Here is a 21547-nt window from a genome sequence, read left to right on the forward strand (position 1 = left end):
ACGCCCCACTTGTCTTTCTCTTTCACTTAGATCTGCTTCTAATCTACTTCAAGCCTTATTTATTCTGCCTAATGAAATGTTTTGTGCTAGAGTTTTTAACTATTTCAAGTGTTTTTTTAACTTTGTATTAACTTAATCATTTTGTTCATCAAAGTTTAATTCAATCGCTATGCTTATATTTCTTTTCATTGTATATTTATGTTTTACTTTATGTGGATCTCCATCGGAGTTCCGTAACATAATAAACTTAAACGAACTACCTGGGCACATAAAGGTCTGTAAACAAAATTCTTTAGGGAGTCCATTCTTTCTTTCTTGGACCACAGCCTATGCCAGTAAACCAAAGGTTGCATTTTGCATATCAAATCTGTTGGGAAACACACTTGCATCTGTAAGCTGTGGAAGGGAGGGGGTGCTTTGAGGTAGGTTCATTAAAGCTCTAACAAATTTATTTTTGGCTAAGGTGAGGGATTTAGCAGTTTCCGGCCCCAGAGCTCCACACCATATAAAGCCTAGCTCTTAGGTTTAACATCACAAACGTCTACTGCTGGAGAAAGTGGTCTGGATTTAGTCTAGTAGATCATAGAAGGAATCACCCTTGACTCTTAGTGTAACTTAAGTGTACTCTTGAAAATGTGTAAATGCCATGTTAACTTGTTTGAAAGCTTAACCCCAGATACTCAAAGTCCTTTACTTGTTCAAGTGGATCATTCTCAACCCGTGTACTGCACCTATAAGAGCTATACTGGTTAAGGGACATAAACTTAGGGCCAGATTTAAGAAGTCCCTTGTGCCACATTAGCGTCAATATTTTATGCTAATGTGGCATTAGTTTGGCAAAAACACCGCACCATATTTACAAAGTGGAGCAATGCAAGCATTGCACCACTTTGTAAACCCTTGCACCACATTGTCTGTGCTGGGCAATATGTATGGAAGGGGGTGTTCCGGCGTTAGGATGCCCAGAATAATGGCATAGTGGAAAATATGAGATTCCACTGCACCATTTTTTGCGTAATTTTTAACGCCTGCCTAAAGTGGGAGTTTAAATTATGCTTCCATTGTTTTCAGTGGGCCTCCTTTCACTTTGCAGTATTAGCAACAAAATATTTGGCCCTAATCCTGCAAAGCGCCAAACTAGCATCAAAATAATTGATGTAAGTTCCATATTGTGCGCAGTGGTGCACTGTATCATGAATAGGGTGCAAACATGATGGCGTTGGGGGCTGCAATGGGGGCGCATGAAAAAGTGGTGGATCATGGCATTATGCGCCACTTTTCATAAATTTGCCCCCAAGTCTTTTGAGCATTTTACTCTAGCCCCCCTCTCTTTACCGACATGTAAAAAACGATCAACTAGAATTTGCAGGGGATCTTTGAAAGTAGGAAAGTGTCATCCGCAAACAACAAAGATGGGACTTTTCAGTCTTAGGGGCATCGTTGCCCTGGATATCCAGATGCTTCACTAGATCATAATTATACAGTGAGAAGAGAGTTGGAGCTAAAACACAGTCCTGACGAACTCCCTTCTGGATGCGAATAGAGGTTGTCGGTTCCTCTCTCCTACCGCATCTGACCCAGGCGTAGTGCACCTCATGTAGTCTTATGATAAGATCTCATTTGGGACCCCCATGTTGCTCAAAATCGACCACAATTTATATCTGGGAATTAAGTCAAAGGCCAATTTCAAGTTCACAAAGAATACGCATAGGTAACCCTTCTCTTTAACCACAGTCTTCCAATAGAGTGTTCAGAGCCTAAAAAATAGGTGGATGGTACTTACATTCTGTCGGAATCTATCTTGATATTAAGGAAGAATATTATTGTCCACAATCCAGTTGGTTAATTTCCTTAGAATTTGGAGGCAAAAGAGTTTTTATAGCTCCCACATCAGACTAATTGGTCTAATCGATCTGTAGTCACGTGGGTCTTCACAGCTTGCTTTTTTGTGTTGGATAAAATTTCAGCCGATTGCCAAGACTGGGGTAAAAGGACACCTCTTGGAATAAAGTTGGAAATAAGATTTAAATAAGGGGGCCCAGACTAGGGGCTCTCCGGCAAATAAATCCGCTGGAATGCCATCCAGTCCAGGGGCTTTACCTGGGGCAATGGCTAACAGGGCCTCAAGGAATTCTTCAACTGAAATTTCAAGAACATTGTTCCGTTCCAAAGGAGCTGATATACTCACTATTGAGGTCTCAGTTGGGGAAGCTTCCTTATCAGAATAAAGGTTTTGAAGGTGGTCAACCCACACTTTGGACTGTACAAAGTAGTTGACATGGCTTACTGCTGCTTAACTGCCATTGGCTACTATGCTCCAAAAAGTTTTGGTGTCCCTAGTTCTTACTGTGGTTAACAGATGATCCCACTTTGCCTTTTTTTTAGATGTAGCTTGTATTCTCGTCTTGCCTTAACAATAGGCTCCCTGTTATTTGATTTTATAGCATCATTTACTGCTGACTTTGCTAGTCTAAAATGCTTATTAAACCAGGATGCTTCTTCCCCGTCTTGAGGAGGCCTTTTTTCTCTTTTTAAAAGAATGTGCCTAAAAGCTCTAATAGGTCATCATGGACTATTTATTACATGGTTATCTGGATTAGTACTAACATTTTTGGAGCCTACCTGGGACCTTCTCGTATATCTGTGCTATAGCTACAGGGTTACACGCAACTAAGGGCCACTTTGAAGCCTGTTTATAGTTAGTAAGGGCTTTTTCTCCCTTATGCCTAGACACAGTCAAAACTGCATTATCAAAAGAAAATTTCTCATTGTTAAGTGTAAGGCGTTATAGTCATTATCAGACCTAGGACTAATCCTCATGTCTTTCAGTAGGGACCATAAATTCAGGGAGATTAAAATAGCCGATTCTACTGGTATACTTTTAGCGCTTGAAAGTATGTGTTCCCCCAGATCAGAGGGCATCATACCATTGCACGCTCTAAGCCCATAGGTCAGCGTTAGCCATAGAAGTTGTGTTGCCAAAACAGAACACCTCTTCATTCTCTACGTTCAGGTGTTGGATGCCTATCACCCTGTCCTTCCCCTCAGTAATACCAGAATCAGCACTATCTAATGGCTCGTAGGTGACATTGAAGTCTCCTGCTACAATAAACCACCCCCCTGTTAGGGTATCGTTCAGAGAATCCTCTAAGTCTTTCAAAGTAGGTGATTCTCTATGGTGGCTTAAAGGTATATTATATACCTTAAAATGTGTATGGGCTCTCTTGTGATGGTAATTAACTGTAGACCTAGGATTTCAGAGGAATTCAAATGTAACCTTAACACTCTAAAATTCATTGTTGTTTTGACCTATACTACCAACCCTCCAGCTGGGCGCCCCTCCCCGAGATGGCAGAGCAGGCATAGCTAGTAAATCCTGACCTATGTATAGGGTCTGTGCACCATGACTCTTGGAAAATACAGATATCAAAATGATCTATGAATTCTTCCCACTCTAGATTGGCAAATCTGGATTTGAGGTCCGCACCGCCCCATGATAAGGTATTCCAACCGTTGCAGGATATGGTGAAGGTGGAATCACATGGAAGCAGCAAACTATTATCAGGTCTCTGTTGCAAGCCATCAGGATCTGTAGCTGCCATGCTAGCCCTATGGCCTCGACTTTGTGCGTTTTTACTGGCATAATGATGAGAATGAATGAGTGATTGGTATGTAAGGTGAGTAAGGGAAACAACTTGTGTTGATAGTAGTTTGACCTGCTCTTAAGATCACTCACCTCTGATCTTAAGGTGTCTAACATTGTTGTCACCACTATGCTATCTGGCAGCCCTTGGGCTTGTTTGCGGGTTTCAGGGCAATTCACTATAGTGTCCACATTGTAAGTGGCCAAGAGAGCAAAGCGGTTCTCGCAAATTAATTGATTAATGCAAGAGGTGTCAGTGTGGTTCGAACTACTTCCTTCTGAGGTGATAGCCATTTAGTATTGTTATTTCTTGGGCTTTGCTTGGGGCTTGAGTTTGTGTGCAAAGTTTTTACCTGTGGATGATGCTCTTTTATCTTTTACTTTGGGCTCAAATATTTTTGCCAAAGGTTTCCCTTTATTCACCATATCAGGGTTGGACACAGGATTAAAGATAGATTCCACCTCTTAGATGAAGTCATCAATTTCCCTAAGTCTTTCAACATTCGGGGGGTGTTCTTGGACAGCTGTTTTGGGAAAGACATACCTTCCAGATGCTCAGAGGCTTTTTTTTCCCCATTTGGGCCCTAGAATTTAAGATATTAGTTTTGACTTCAGAAAAAACCTCAGATGGAAATGGCTAATACAATCCAGCAAAGAGGTCACCTTGAAATACTTTATTATTTTATGTGACAAACTTGTGCATAAGAAACCTTCCAATAGCACTATAGTGTTTTAAATCTTATTCAGTATTTAATTTGTTTAATTGGTGAACAGTTCAAGTGTCCCTTCAAGGAATGTATACTTTCACTAAGAATAGAGTTACATTTTCATTTGCTCTATTGGTTATTACAATGTATGCGCAAACATTTTCCTTGACACCTCCTCAACCGTTCCTAATGCATCCAGAGGAACAGTTGATGAAATTGCCTCAATGGAAAGCTTATTTCCTCAACTCTATTTTCACAATTGAGGATGATTCTGAAGAGGAATTTACAGCAAGAAGGAAAAGGATTATTTTGTTGCACACTTTTATCCCAGAGGGTCTAAGAATTTATAATCAAGTGGAAGAAAAGACAAGGTCTGTGGATGGCACTGATCTGTCCGCTCTTTCACTAGAAGACTTAGACAGCTATTTCACACCATCAATATGTATTTCTATAGACGTCTTTTTTTTCTTTCTCAAAGGCGTCAGGGTGCTCAGGAATCTATTGATGACTTTGTGGCAGATTTAAAAAGATTAGCAATTCCCTTCAATTTTGGACTTTTACGTGTTGAGTTGGTAAGGGATCAGAGTGTCATGCATGCTAAAGATTCCAGTGTTTAGGAATGTTTGTGGGCTAATGAGGAAACTACTTTGAAGGAAGCTATTGCAAAATAAAAAACTGAATTGTCTAAATGATGTGCCATACCAGCCCTTCAGAACACAAAGGATCCCATATGTGCTGTTAATTCGTCAATTGTTTCTCTTAGCGAATGCAAGAAAGTTACTTCAAAAACTGCAGGGAATAGAGAGCAAAACATACCGAAACATTAGGAGAAACCGTTAACTGCCAAGTCATGCTTTAGGTGTGGGAGCCAAGACCATCTGTCATACTTAAAATGATGCACTGCTCTTAACATTGTTCCGTGTGTGGTATAATGTGACACTTCACAAAAGTGTGTTGTGAAAAAAGATCATCAGCCTCAGTTACCTGTGTGATGAATTCTGGCTCGTCAGGAGAGGAATATGTTGATACAAAATGGGTTCTTTGTATTGATTATGATGTGCTAGGCCAGAATAAAGATAGTAAGAAAAATCTTCTTGTTCTATCATTCTATGAAGTATTCCTGTTGAAATAGTGGTTGATTCAGGCCATCTTTCACTATCATAAACTGCATAGTATTGGAAGAAAAGTTTCAAGAAACATTAGGCAATATTTTCTTACCATCGGTTGTATATCTGGTAACCTTTACTGGTGAAACTGTACACATGATGCGGTATTGTGAACTACGTTTTGATTTTAAGGGAAGACAGACTCAGGGCAAGCTGTATGGGAGAAATAGCCCTTCAGTGTTAGGGTGGATGGATCAAGGGAGGTTAGGTATTATGTTGAACCCCAACAATCCTGATCAAGTTCTAGTCTCAGAGAGCCCTGCCTATGTTTTCTCAACACCATAGGTTAGCCCAGTTGTTACAAGAACAGTTTCCCAATGTATTGTTTGGGTAAAGTGGGAGCTTTAAGGGATTTCGTTCTAAACGAAGTACACACAACAGTGTCACGTAAGGCAAGACCCATTCCTTTCAGTGTAAGGGTAGAAGTCAAGCTTAAGTTGGAGAAAATAGTTGTGGATGACATAATTGAAAGCATTGAATCAAGCATATAGTGGACACCTTTTGTTATAGCTCGCAAGTCCAATGGCAAATTGTTTGTGAATTGATCTTCATGATTTGAATTTGAATATTTCAGTTGACAAGGTTCCATTACCTAAGATATATGAAATGCTTGCTATGACCAAAGGGATCAAATGGTTCACCTTACTGGATCAAACATCAGCAGGCCATCAGGTTCCTTTGCATTCAGATTACAAATATCTCACAGCCTTCTTAACACATTTTGGATGCTTTCAGCATGCTGATAGGGCTTGCATCAGCAGCAGTATTTCAAAGATTAATGTATCAAGTCTTCAATGATCTTAAGGGAGTAGTCTTTTTTCAGGACAAAATATTGTTCATGGGAAAAGGCTGGAATGAACATGAGTGTAGACTTGAGGAGGTGCCATGTATACTTAGTGAAAAAGGTCTTACAGCGGAACTAGGAAGATGCAAATTTTCTGTTCATTTGGTAACATATCTGGGACATGAAATCGTCGAGAAAGGGATTTTTCCACAAAAAGCCCCATTAGATGCTATACACAATACTCCTCCCATTTCTAAGGATGATGTGAGATCCTTTCTAGGATTAACTGAATTTTATTTAAAATTTGTGCAGGATTTTGCTACCAAAACATTCAAGTTAAGACAGTTACTGCAAAATCGAGTGCCATTTGAATGGGAAGAGTTTCATCAATTGTGTTTTAATAGCAGTAAAAACTATATATATGTAATGCCATTTCTGTTTAGGCTTTGATCATAATGATGTCACCTTTATCACCACAGATACTAGTGGTAAAGGTATTGTGGCAATTTTGTTACAAAGAAACAGTGTTAATGTTAAATCTACCATTTCATTTGCTTCTCGCTCCCTTACTTCAGTGGAAGAAAAATACTCAACCATAGAAAGAGAAATGCTAGCATGTGTGTGGGGCATAGGTAAGTTTAGGCAATATGTGTAAAGTTCAGAATTTGTCAACAGGAGAGATCTCAAATCCCTCACTAAAGTAATCACCAGATATGAATGTCATTACACCAAGATTGGTACGCATAACCTTGTGTCTACTTGATTATAACTATACAGTAGAGATCCAGGCATGAAAAATCGAGTTGTTGATTTTTTTTTTTTAGTAGAGCACCACTGATAGATGACTCAAATACCAGTGAAGCCAGATGTAGTGGTTATCGGGTAGCTGTAATGGACAAAGTAGAATGCAAGTGTGTATCTAAAGAAGAGTGATTGGAAGGATCTAATTCAGATTTTGTTTTGAACAAAGTGTGTGGTTACATATCCACAGGGTGGCCTTTAAAAAAAGAGTATGGATGAAGAAATCTGACTATTGGGAAATCCGGAATGAACTTTCTTGGGAGATTGTTTTTTAATGAATGCTGAAAGAGTAAAACCTCCTTCGAATCTAAGGAAGAACATTTTAGAAATTCACCATGAAGGACACTTGGGGATGGTAAGAAAAAAAAAAAAAAGAGATAAAACTGTGTATTAGGGCCAGGTATTGACATTAAAATAGAAACATTGGTGAGGAGCTGTCATGAATGTGCACATGCGCACAAGACTATGGTCACATTCAGGCCACCATTGTGTCCTGTCAAGTGTCCTGAAAGTCCATGAGAGTTTTTGGCCTTTGATATTCTGGGTCACATCGTAAGCACCAATAACATACGTTGTTACATTGTTGTGATTTTAGATTTATTCACCAACTGGCCTGTGATTTGGATTTTGAAAGAAAAAGCCTCAGAAGCACCTATTTAATTTTTAGGCTAAGAATTTTTACATGACGGGATACCTACATCGTTATTAAGTGATAACGACACTCAATTTAATTAAAACCTTTTTCAAAACATTTTAAGGAGGAATAGAATTGGATAGAAACACATTTCCCTTTATCATCCCGAAGTGAACAGTGCTGTGAATGATTCAATACAGTCATAATGGGCAGCATTCACATGGCTATTCGTAACGGTAAGAATTGAAAAACTGAAGTTAAACAACTATTATGGGCCTATCACACTACACCATCTGTAATGGGGTAGAACCCTTCAAATAGAGGGAGATCTCCTTGCACTAAGGATAATCACACCCAGATGAAGAATGAAATCCTTAATAAGTGGCCTTTGGGGAAAGTTAAAGAAAATATCCTTACATCCTAGAATTACTACAAAATTCACCATGCTTCCAAACATGTAGTGCAGGAAGTTAAATTACACTCCTTTGATTGGATTATGGTAAAAGAGCCTCACAAGAATATCAAGGGCAGCAACAAGTTTGGGGACCCATTTCAATTAGCTCAACTGTTCACAAATTCAGCTAAGTTGTCCGATGGGAATGTGTGGAATTTTAGTAAATTGGCCAAGTGTAGAGAGGGGACGAAAGTCAACCTACAGCAAGACCAGAAAAATAGTAACAGGAATTTGTTGTTAGACAATTCTGGAGAAATTAATAAGGGTGAGGAAAGAGATGTGATGTATCCGGAAATATAAATGGGCCTAGCAACGTGAATGAGCCCTGTAAATTCAGGAATGCAAGAGATTTGAATTACTCTAGCGATCTAGGGAGTTGTGAGCACACTTGTGCAGTGAGTGTGGAAATTTCTGTCCTAAAAAAATCAGAGCGTAATGGCTCTGTCAGATATTCCATCAATAAGAGGGAAAGAGGAGATGTCACTAGGTCAGGTAGGAAAATACACAGGCCTGGAAGATTTGACGATTTCTAAGTGGGTGTAGTTGAATAGTTTTTGTACAAGTTTACATTTTTTCCCTCTGTGATTTCACCCACAGTGACAGCATTGTAGTTACTCCAGTATTGGAACTTTCATAGATTCACATGCTTGAATCATTCCCCGTCGTCGAGATAGGAGTCCCCGGGACCTTAAAAAAGACAATGTCCCAAAGACATGACATCTATAACAAAGAAATTCTCTTCATTTTAGTAACCCATCCAAGTCTTTATGTAAAAAGAACCAAACTTGTACCCCAGCCAATCAGAGAGTGCCACCCTTTAGAACCCTCCTGAGAGAAGCTCCAGCACCTTAGATTTTGTACCGCACGTCGTACTACGGAGTCTCCTCTGAGCTCTGCTCAGTTTATTCTTGTGAGAGAAGATTTTCTTGATATGTTGGAATTCTTTTTGCTTATTGGGTGTCTCTGATACACACTCAGTCCTTCTGGAGCCTGTTATAACAGCAAGATGTCAGACAGGGAGAGGAAATGTCTCTTTAGAGCCTGCAGCACTTGTGGAAAGAAAAGGCTCCATTCAGAGGACCCTCATACAGAGTGTATATATTGCCTCTATCCTGCACACTCTGCTGCTGATTATAAGGTATGTTGAACCTTTTCATCAAAGACTTTGAAAGATAGAGAGGGGAGGCTGTTGATTTGGCTCCAAAAGCTGAAGACAAGAAAAAACCCTGTCTCAGACTCTGACAGTGAGGAGTCTTCATGGTCGTCAAGGAAGTCTCAAAAGAGGCATAGATCACCTCAATCTGAAAAGGGTTCGAGAAAACCCTCAAAGACTTTTATAAAGACCTCACAGGGGTCTGGTGAAGGCCACAGTCTCATCTTCACCTCAGGAGAAAAGATCCTCCTCTAAAACCAGCCATCGGCCTTCAACATCGAAGGAGGTCCCAAAATCCTCGTCAGAGCCTTCTACACCCCCTCCAAAGGTGTTGATGTTTAGAAAGCCTACTTCAGCCTCTAAGGATAGACCGTCGACGACAATTCCACCTTCAACGAGATCATCGTCGTCGACTCAGTCGTCGACGAGGACGTACACAGCAGCTTCGTCGGTGGGGACAACAAAGACGGTAACCTCTCTGGGAATGGTGACTTCTTCCGTGACAACGTCCACGGCGACACTAACAAAATCAAGACCGTCGACGCTGAAGATCAAGACGATGATGGTTCCGACGACGATTCCATCAATGACTCCGCCAACGGTGACGATACCTTTGTCTATGCCGTCGTCAACTACACCGTCGACAGGAGCACCTAGATCGGAGACGACTCCGTCGACGAAGAAGATGCAGTCTGCACTCTGGATGGGGAAATATTACTTCAGGAGCTACATCCCCAAGTAAGATCACTCCATTAATCCCGACTCATCTTCTAGAAGAGGATTCAAATGATGATGGGCCATTCTGGGCAGCCCATAGCCCTTCGCGGATTTATGTAAAGTGCCAAGAGGATGATGAAGAATATTATCACCAGTATTATTCTCCTCAGCGGCAGCAGACCTATGTTCCAGAGGAGATGGTTTGTGTTCCGAGTTCCATTATATCTGATCTACAGTGTATGTTGTTAGATTACAAAAGGAGATTTCTGTCAGTGCCGCAACCTGACATACAGACGGCACCTCCTCCATCCATACCTGCCACTACAGTGTCACAGCCTAGAGCATCCCCTAGATTGACCAGAAGTACCCCACAAAGGTCCATCATACAAGTTACAGACTCTTCGGATGAAGAGAGAGAAGGGGAATGATAGGACAACTCGGATTGGGACAATTATGTATTGCCCACACCCTCGTCTCCGTCACCTACCTCTGTGGATTCTCCCCCTGGAGATATTGGGGATTTCCACAATTTGCTTGAGAGGGCGGTAATGAGATCTGGGATACCCATGCCATCCAAACAGATGGACTGTTTTTTATACGACTTCAAGGAGCCGTATCAGAAGAGTGTTCGATCCATACCTATCGTATACATCTGGGAGGAAGGTCTCAAGGTGATGAGAAACCCAGCTATGGTAACGGCAGTCTTGCCCAGGTTGGACAAAAAGTATAAGTCCTCGCAAGAGACTCCAGCGTGTCTTGTTAGTCACCCAAAACCGGACTCTGTTATAACCCAAGCAGCGCAAAGGCGTTCTAAAAATCCATCAATGCCACTTTCAGCTCCTCCGGACAAAGAAGGTAGAAGGCTGGACAACATTGGGAAGCATTTTTCTTCTGTGTCTGGCCTCCTAGTGAGGGCAGCAAATTCATTAGCAATCCTTGGGAGGTACGATAGACAACTGTGGGCAGATATTACCCTGTACCTGGATCATGTCTCGGAAGAGTCTAAGGCAGAGATAAAAAAAGATCCTCTTGAAGGGTGGGCGCACTGCGGCTGAGGTGATTGACTGTGCTATGGACATTGCAACAACTGCTTTCCGACAACTAGCTGGCAGAGCAGTTCTGAGGCGTCAGGGTTGGTTAAGAGCAACATCCGTCCGTCCGGAGGTTCAGAACAAGGTGTTAGACCTCCCTTTTGATGGAGAAGCAGTATTTGGCACACATGTGGATTAAGCCTTGCAGGCTATAAAAACAGATACTGACACCGCAAGGTCCTTAGGGACCCTTCAATTTAAAAAGGTTCCTTTTCGTGCTTCCAGAGGTCGGGGAGTCTCGACTTATCGAGGGGGTTACCAGTCCTTTCGTTAACACTCCTATGCTACACAACAGTTTCAGCCTCAATATACCCAAAGGCGACCACCTCAGGCGTCATATTCAAGACCCCCTCCTAGGGGAAGATTGCGTCAGGGTAAAGGAGGCAGCCAGATGTCAATGACAACTTTCAGGGTCCGACTACGGCCTTGTCACAGAACAGGAAGATAGGAGGAAGGATATTACACTTCTACAGGAAGTGGGAGCAAATTACATCAGACCAGTGGGTTTTAAACATTGTTCGATTTGGCCATACTTTAGAGTTCGTTCTACCCCCACCTTCTTGTCCTCCTCATACCTTTGTGAAGAAGCAAGTAAAACTACTTTGGCTGGAGGTTGTGACCATGCTCAAAAAGGGAGCAATAGAGAGAGTTCCTTCTTCGGAGAAGGGCAAAGGTTTTTACTCCCACTCTTCCTGGTATGCAAGAACTGGGAGTCTTGACATCCCATTCTAGATCTCAGGGGCCTAAACAAGTACCTCAAACGCCAAACCTTTCGCATGGTCACATTGCAAGATATTCTTCTCCGCATGAACCACTGAAATTATGATATCTCTGGATCTCCAGAACGCATGCTTCCATATTCCAATTTCCCTTGCCCACAGGAAGTATCTACATTTCGTGTTAGGCAGCAGCCATTTCCAATTCAAAGCCCTTCCATGCGGCTTGAAGTCCGCCCACAGGATCTTTACAAAGTGCCTGGCTCCTGTGGCGGCTTTCCTAAGAAAGAAGAAAATTCGAATTGTTCCCTACTTAGACGATTGGCCCATCAACACGCGGTCGTCTCAAGCAGCTCGTGACTCAACAACAGCTTGCATAGCATTAGTGGATGAGATGGGTCTCACTCTGAATCACAACAAGTCAAACATCTTACCTACAAGGGTAACAACCTTCCTAGGTGCAAAGATCGACACCATCAAGGACAGAGCTTTCCCGTCGATAGAGAGACAAGCAAAACTTGTTTCCTTGACAAGCAAAGTGCAAAGAAAAAGTCTCTTTCTGTACGCCCTTACAAATCGCTTCTGGGGATGATGTCTTCTTGCATACAGTTAGTCCCCTTTTGTCACCTAAGAATGCGTCCCCTGCAGGAGAAATTAGATCTACAGTGGATACAGAGAGACAACTCGTTCGACAATCTGATCAGTGTAACTCCTCGGATGGTCCAGGCTCTCCACTGGTGGAAAAGTCAGCGGAACCTCGGATTAGGTCTTCCCTTCCTACCACCTCGGCCCCCATTGGTCATCACCACGGATGCTTCCCTAGAGGGCTGGGGAGCACATCTTCAGGATATTCAAATCAGTGGGAAGTGGAGCAACTCCTTCCAAAAGTATCATATCAACTTTCTGGAGTTGAGAGCGATTTTCTTGGCCCTGCAGGCTTTCCTTCCAAGGATAGAGCACACAGGAGTTCTCATAAGGACCGACAATACTGCAGCCATGCATTATTGGAACAAAATTGCCTGTCTCGGAATCGCAGACGATTTGGGATTGGGCCATTCGCAATGGCATCACTCTACACACAGGACATCTACCAGGAAGGCAGAACGAGACAGCAGACACTCTCAGCAGACTGACGTTCTCCTGTCACGAATGGAAGTTGAATCAGGACGTGCTCGACCAGGTCTTCAGAAGGTCGGGGGAAACCCAAACTAGATCTGTTTGCAACCCCACAGAACACCAAATGCTGCTATTACACAAGTTGAGTTCACCATCCGGGCTCTTGCGGGAATGCGTTTTCGATGGCATGGTGTGGAATATTTGCCTACGCTTTTCCACCCATTCCTCTAATATGAAGGGTACTTGCAAAGATCAAACAGGAACATTGCAGGCTCATCCTAATAGCTCCGTATTGGCATCGCATCATTGGTTCTCGGAGCTCCTTCTGTTCTCGGAGGCGGCTCACATTCCGCTGAAAGTGTCACCACAACTCTTGACGAGGAACGAGGGCCAGATTCTACACCCAGACCCCAGATCACCCAAGTTATCGGCCTGGCTCCTGAACACAATGAGTTTGCCCATTTAGACATTCGGCTTGAGTGTCGGGATATTCTGGCAAAGGCCAGAGAGGAGAGTACCAGCAAATCGTACTCGTTGGAATGGAAACGATTTTGTTTGTGGTGTCAAAGAGCGCATTGATCCACTATTGGCACCACTGAAGCGAACACTACCCTATCTCCTCCATCTGGCATTGACAGGGTTGGCACATGCATCCATTAGGGTGCACTTGGCGGCGATATCGCGCTACAGGCGTTTGCCTATGGCTCCATCTCTGTGGTCATCTAGATTAATTAAACAGTTTCTCAAAGGACTCTTTCAAGCTTTTCCGCCAGTAAGGCCTCCGCCACTGCCCTGGCAACTCGGCACAGTTCTTTCTCAACTTATGAAACACCCATTTGAACAGATACACAGAGCGGATCTGAAGCATTTATCGTGGAAGGTGGCTCTGCTTCTAGCCCTTACTTTTTCCAGGCGGGTCAGTGAGATCCAGGCGTTCATTATTCAGGATCCTTTCATCCAATTTAAAAAGATAGTCACGCTTCGCACAAACCCCAAGTTTGTACTAAAGGTGCCATCAGACGTTTGTATTAACTAACCGGTGGTTCAAAAATCTTTCTTTCCGAATCCAACATCTCCCGCGGAGAGAGCTCTCCATTCGTTGGACCTGAAAAGGAACCTTACATTTTACTTGGAGATATCCAAGACTTTTAGGAAGTCTACTAAATTATTTATCACATACAGTGCTCCTAGGAAAGGGCAGGCCCTTTCTAAACTAAGTATAGCCAGATGGATGTAACGGCTACACACTTTTGCCATCAAGCAGCTGGAAAACCTTTAAAATACTCAGTGAGGGCGCATTCAACGAGGACTGTCTCGGCGTCCATGGAACTGTTTGCAGGTGTACCCCTGCAGGACATTTGCAGAGCAGCCACCTGGAAGACAACTCGCACCTTTACAAGACACTATTGTCTGGATGCCATCCCTAAGGGAGATGCAGCGGTTGGTCAGGCAGTTCTGCGACATTTGTTCCAGTTACGGTGATCTCACATTGCCTCCCTCCATCCACTTTTTCTTCTTCACACATTGCATGTTTTTGTATTTGCTTTGCTATATTTACATGTTTTCCTTATACCATAAGATATGAGTGTGTATCAAAATTTAGGAGTTTATATTTACGGCACATAGGGGGTTATTCCAACTTTGGAGGAGGTGTTAATCCGTCCCAAAAGTGACGGATATACCACCAGCCGTATTACGAGTCCATTATATCCTTTGGAACTCGTAATACGGCTGGTGGTATATCTGTCACTTTACTGTCACTTTTGGGCCGGATTAACACCTCCTCCAAAGTTGTAATAACCCCCATAATGTTTTCATGCTATTAGGATCAGCTCTACAATCTCTGATTGAGAGGTTTATGAATGTACAGTATGTTTAATGCAATGTGCTCTTGATACTGCTTTTTAGTCTGATTCAAACATGTGAATCTATGAAAGTTCCAATACTGGAGTAAGAAAATAAGTTACTTACCTGTAACTATAGTTCTCCAGTATTGGAAACTTTCATAGATTCACATGCGACCCACCCGCCTCCCGGGGGAAGCTCACCTTTGAATATCATATGTTTAATCGTCAATTGGTGCACTAGTGCCCAGAAAATCTGAAGTGCTGGAGCTTTTCTAAGGAGGGTTCTAAAGGGTGGCACTCTCTGATTGGCTGCGGTTCAAGTTTGGTCCTTTTTACATAAAGACTTGGATGGGTTAATAAAATGAAGAGAATTTCTTTGTTATAGATGTTATATCTTTGAGACATTGTCTTTTTTTAAGGTACCGGGGACTCCCATCTCGACGACGGGGAATGATTCAAGCATGTGACTCTATGAAAGATTCCAATACTGGAGAACTATAGTTACAGGTAAGTAACTTATTTTCTTTTTCCCCCCACAGTGGAATTATACAAAGATGTACTTCTTTCACTTATCATTGTTGTTGCATACCCTCCCAACTTAGCTAATGTAGCATCTGTAATGCCCAGACATTTATGTAGAGATAAGTTGTACTTATTTTTTGTCACTGTGTTTAAATTTACTGTATGCTTTATTTCTGTTCAGTATTAAGGGGGAAGATCTGTTGTGTTGTGATGTTACCGCCGCATGCAGATTGGACACTTGCTTGCAAGTGTTTCAATATACTTGGGTGGCAGTTGGAGAGAAGGACAACAGCTGAGCACTTGCCTTTGTTTCCGTGCCAGTTGGCTGGGGATTTATTCAAGAATTAAAGGTACAAAATCAATTAAGCTGTATGAGCCTTCATTAGATTTGCTTAATGATCAGTCGAGCTGTTCGTTCATTGTGCTTTTACCACTGCTTGCCAGAGCTGTGGCTAGCCAAGGCAGGCTTAGTTTCCTGTCTTATAGAGGCAGTATGGAAGGGTAAAGTTCAGAAATGTTCACTTTATGTAAAAACTCGTCTTTATTTAGCAAAACCACAGCCAATGTGTTTTGTTCATATACTGAACTTCTTCGGGGTTGTAAACACATACAAAAACACAAAGTATAATCAGACAATAACAACATATATACATCTTTTAAAAACATTACCCCCAGTAGGACACCTCCCACTTAAGTACAAAAACATTTAACAACCAAAGGTAACATGCAGTGATACAATATATATATAGAAATAGATAGCCAAACAATAGTCTAACATCGCCCCATGTATTCTAGCCATGATACACAATTTTCAGTTACAATTCAAAATATAGTAAACCTCAAAACATCTATTCTAGAAAAGGAAATAGGAATCTGAAAAGAAGACATTGAAACACATAACAATATTTTATGTATAAACTGTGGTGTAAGACATTACCTCTTGTTATCATCAGTGGAAAGCCTTGTATCCTAAATGTCGGAATTTTACCCATATTTTCCTTTGGTGCTTATTGTCACCTGTTGAGGGCACTATGTTAGAAGCATGGAATTTATAAATAATGCACTCATTTGGAGCACATCTACCTAAGGCCTTGTATTTAAACACATACCTTAAATATTCTTCCATCTACGTGCCACAAATGATGATAAAGAAGCTCTCATTCTCTTGATCCTCAAACTGGTGTGATTGCATTCTCTCCATATTATTATTCCATCCACACGTTGCAGAGTCATCCCCATATTGCATTGCTATCCTTCATCCCATACCACACATCCAGCAGATACATACACACACCTGGAGTGTAAACTGGCCCCATTGGTCATTTGGCCTTCACCTAGGGAATTTGAAAGGCACCATACCACTCGGTGCCCTCCACACCATTCCGCTCACTATCACCTGTTTCATGGTAGAATCTAACCCCCGACTCTGGCACAGCCTCAGCTATTAGGATCAATTCAGAGTACATGACCACTGCCACTGAAAATCCTGAGTTCATCACCTTTGGCACTGGATGCCAGTCCGTATTAAACGATTCATATTTCCTCAACCCCCTCTGGTTTACCAGTGGTCCAGCAGTCTAAATATACACAGCAGCTGTGAGTTTTTTTGGGTCGCAAAGCAATTTGTGGGCACATTTACCATTATTTCACACTTGCTGCGCTGCTATGCTTGAAAGGGAAAGAGAAAAAATGCTCCAAATTTACGAGGAAATGGAGCAGTTCTGCTTTCTCCTTAAGCTAGTGCACTGTGTGCTGCCTAATGCCAACGCAGGCACCCTCGCATCATAATGCAAGGGTGCCTGCTTTTCAGGCAGGATTGCTTTTGTGCAGGACAGGATACCTTCCTGCACAAAAAACAGACTTATAGGCATATTCCTCTTTCTATGTGTACTGCAGAATGCAGCACACATAGAAAAAGGAAGTAACAAGGGAAAATAAAGCTATTTCTTCTCATTACACCTCTGTCAGTTGGGCACACTATTTTGGCGTAAACCCAAGTTTACGAGTCTTTGTAAATCTGGGTTTGCTCAGAATACATGAGTGAATGCATAAGAACGTCCATGGTCCACTAATGTAACACCTAGCCAAGGCAAATTAATGTAAGGCAGTACAATGCATTGTGTTACTTTGTATTTCCTAAACCAAGCAAAGTGGCTTTATATATGCCAGAAAGGATTTTGTCATATGGCTGCAACACAAGTGTGACGCAACCTTGAAGCAAAATCATGGTAAATCAGGACCTTGGTTTGGAGATGTTCAGTGCTCCAGTAATGGACACCATGCCATTCCATATGTGGCCTGCATTATATCGAAATGAAGTTCTGCTACTTCTAAGAACAAAGTAGACTTTTTCCTCATTGGATTTATTATTTTCTGATCAGGCGCTCTTAGTTTTGTCTTCTTGGTCTCAGTAGCCAATTCAGACATCAAGCTGAGTTTTGCTCCCTCAAAAGTTCTGCTGAACTTTTTTTGTTAATGGTTACCAGGCCAAGGTAACATCTTGTAAAGGTACCTCCTGTACGCCAACTGACTGCAGTAAGAAACCTTGTTGGAGGGAGAACGGAAAGGTTTGGAGAATTCTAAGTTGCTAATTCACCAATGCAAGGCAGTGCTGCCTACCAAATGTAAGTCTTTGTTGCTGTCCAGAGAATCAAGGAACAATGAGGTAAGATACTGAAGCGTCCATGTTCGCTGTTATCTCTTTAGATAAGTCTCCTCTCAATGGTGACTTTTTTTATGGTAGACCAACAGTTCACCATCCCGCTGCTGGTGCTGCATTGGAGCCTCACTTCTTTTGCAATCGGTTCACAGTTGTTAAACACTTGACTGATGACCAGTGAAGTCTTCTTTTTAATGTATTATGCTTTTATCTAGGTGTTCCCAACCATTGCCTTGCGGTAGCCTCTGACTATGATGTTTGGCTCTGAATATGACCTTTCAATGATTATTTGATAAATTGATTCATTCTCATAGGACTCGTCCATTTGGCGCTCATCTCCATCTGTTTTCATCTCTTAAATTCAGGCCTATATATAGTAGTTATGTTCATCACCACAAACTCAGTAGTACTCCACTGATGCACCTTCCTCACTATTGAGCCCCAGCAGTGGGATCCTTAGAGCCTTCTTCCCTTGATCGTCAGTGATGTCTTTTGTAATGGATTCTTTACTAGACCTCCATAAAAATCCTTCTGGTTTCAGAGGGGCCTAGTAAGAACAGGATGGGCCCTTCCCCTAACAGTTAAAAATAAAAAGGGTCCATGAACATGCCACTCTTGCCTGATTACACTGAGCAGTTTTCTCCAGTAACAGGTAATATCTCATCTCTGGAGAAGCCTGGAGCCTTTTTTGGACAGTGGTGTTACCCATTTTTTCTTATGAGCTTTTTTTGCCATCAGTATACATGCCTGACCCTTTCTTCTGGACTGTTTGCCATCAATATGTGACTTAGACAAATGGTAATTTATCATCCTGATGAGGCTTCCTGATCAACTCTTAGGGTCCAAATGCAACTGTGACATTACACTACACAACAGTGATGAGCATTTTAAGATCAGTTTGGACTTTGGTCTTGTTAAAATGAAAGAAATTACAGCTCAGCCATTGTTTGTGATTTTTCTATTGCTTCACTTGCCACAGAGAATTCCATCATCAGCACTTTTTAAATAGAATCTATTGTCACTTTTCTAAAATGGATTTGACATGATGACAACACGCATCTACTTATCTACATTTGGTCCTGTTTTATCTTGTCTCAGATTCATTTTTTGATGCATTGATTGTCTGCAGAATTCTTTTAACTTTTTGCTAGTATTCAGTGCATTCAACAGTGAGCAGTTTACATACCTAGTTAAAAGCAAATAACATACTTCATTATATGCACTGAGTAAGTCATTGGGAACCAATGTTTTCTTGTTTATGAATTACCCCAGTTCTTCCGATATAAGGGTTAGTCCTGGGATCCTACTATAAACCTATTTAAGAAATCACAATACTCCAAGGGGCTGATTCACTAAAGCATTTATGAGATAGTTCTAATACAGAAGTACTCTTGTATGTCTTTGTAAATTGCCCCCAAAATGTACAAATCCTATGGCTAAAAGTGTAAAGTAGGGCACACTGCCCCTTTTTAATACTAATTTTATATGCATAGTCCTAGAATTTTTCTATTTTATTACCTTTGTACATGCTTTGGGGACAACTCACTAAGGCACGTAGGAATATGTAAAATACTAGAAGATTAGTACTTTGCATATTCAAAAATGCTTTTGTGAATAGACCCCTCAATGATAAATCTCATGAAGAACAGAACACCCAACTCAAAACCTAAGTCCCAAATTGAGAAGCGGGTTACACCACTAATACCGTAATAACAGTAATATAATCTTAACTAATAAATTGCTTGAGCATTGTAGCATGCATCATCTGTGCTATACTCCAACTGAACATTGCACACATCCATTAAAAAGTGATCTTATAATACAATCTTTTCTAGAAGCTACTTCTCTGCATACCTACCAAATAATAAACAGATAATACAAAAAAAGTATATCAGCTCTAACTATAAGGAACTTCCTTTAGGTTTTAACAAACACTTTGACAGCTGCATGGGAATTAGTATAATACGACTGAAGTCGTATGCATGAGCTAATCACTACCACTTGACTCTGACAATGTGCGCTACTCATCTGAAGTGCATTTCAGGACCTCATTAGGGCTAGTTTCCACTATGTAAAAACCAATACAATTTGTGGTCCTCCAAAGGGACCTAGGTTTTGTTATGTGAGGTGACAATAGTCGGGGCAATTATGACGGCCCATTTTTTTTATCAATTCAGGGAGACCTACATTTCTTGCTGGACCCTAGGGCCATATTACAGAAAGTGCTGCAGGGATGCAACAGGCATGTGTGTCTGCTTTATGACCTTCGGGGCACTTTGGTATTACAGCAGGGGCCACGGGCACTTGTGTGGCTTCTCCTGTAATACTGTGCCAGTGCTATCATGAGACAGTGTTTCCTCATTTGCATAGTGCCATGGACCCATGCAAATGAGGGAATCACTTTGCCTCTGGGCCATATTATTAATATTGGTGCAGAGGCAAACATGCCCTTGACAGGCGCACTGAAAGTGCTCAACAAAAAAGTTGAGCAATTTCAGTGCACCCCCTGAGGGGCGAAAGGGGGTCCCATGGATCCCCAGGTCGCTCCCTGCTGACAGGTGCAGTCGCTCACTGTACCCACTTGCAGGGGAATATCCAATACCTTTTGAAAGTGCAGGAGGTTGTTGCCTGTATAGAGAAACACAGAGCAGCTTTCAAACAGCTGCTCATAGACACCTTGAGTTTGCAGCTGCCCTGCGGGCAGCACATTCTTCAAACTAGAGCGCACATTCCCTATTCGCACCCAGTGCACCTGATGAAACTAAAGGGAGCGTGTGCCTTTTTAGTAATATGGGCACAGGACGTCAGATGGGACTCCTGTTGCTGCCTCCCCCGTTGCCTGGATCAAGAATGCCTTCAGTTTTCACAACCACAGTTGATGCTTGAGAGGGCCCATTGCGTTTTGCCTTAAGTGTTTCCTCTACAAAATGAGTGCTCAGGGCCCCTGGGAAAGTTAACTTTCTGTCTATTTAACCACTGACCATCATATTCCTGTATCTAAACCAGCAGGGCCCGTCCTTAAGACCAGAGGGGCCACGCCCCTGCATCTTTTGGACATAGAGTGTCTCTCAGGCTTAGCAAAGATCAGCCTGACCGAGGCTCCTTATTTTCAGATCAGGCAACCTGGAGTGAGACATGCACTAAATTCCCAGGCTCCCTCCTGACGACGGAGAACATCAGTGACAGCCGCATACCCAGGTTCGGATTTAAGCCCTGAAGTGCCCAGGGCTGAGTGTCTCTCACTGACACCTTGTCAAAAGAATGGATGGGGTCAGCAGTTTTTCTGACCCGATCCAGCTCTGTGACAAGTTAGGGACTGCTGCCTTCCCTCATTGGCTAACCTAAGACAATGAAGGGAGGCACCAGTCCCAATACTCCTGGCACTACAGAGGCATCTCTTCCTGGGCTGCATTGCCAGTTGAGTATTGTTTTTTATTGACTGTTTGGTGCGTGCGTGTATGTATGAATGTATGTGTATTTGTGAGTGTTGTGAATGAGTGTGTGAGCGCGCGCATGTCTGCATGTGCCTTCCCACTC

Source organism: Pleurodeles waltl, chromosome 6 (assembly GCF_031143425.1).
Source record: "Pleurodeles waltl isolate 20211129_DDA chromosome 6, aPleWal1.hap1.20221129, whole genome shotgun sequence".
Taxonomy (NCBI): Eukaryota; Metazoa; Chordata; class Amphibia; order Caudata; family Salamandridae; genus Pleurodeles; species Pleurodeles waltl.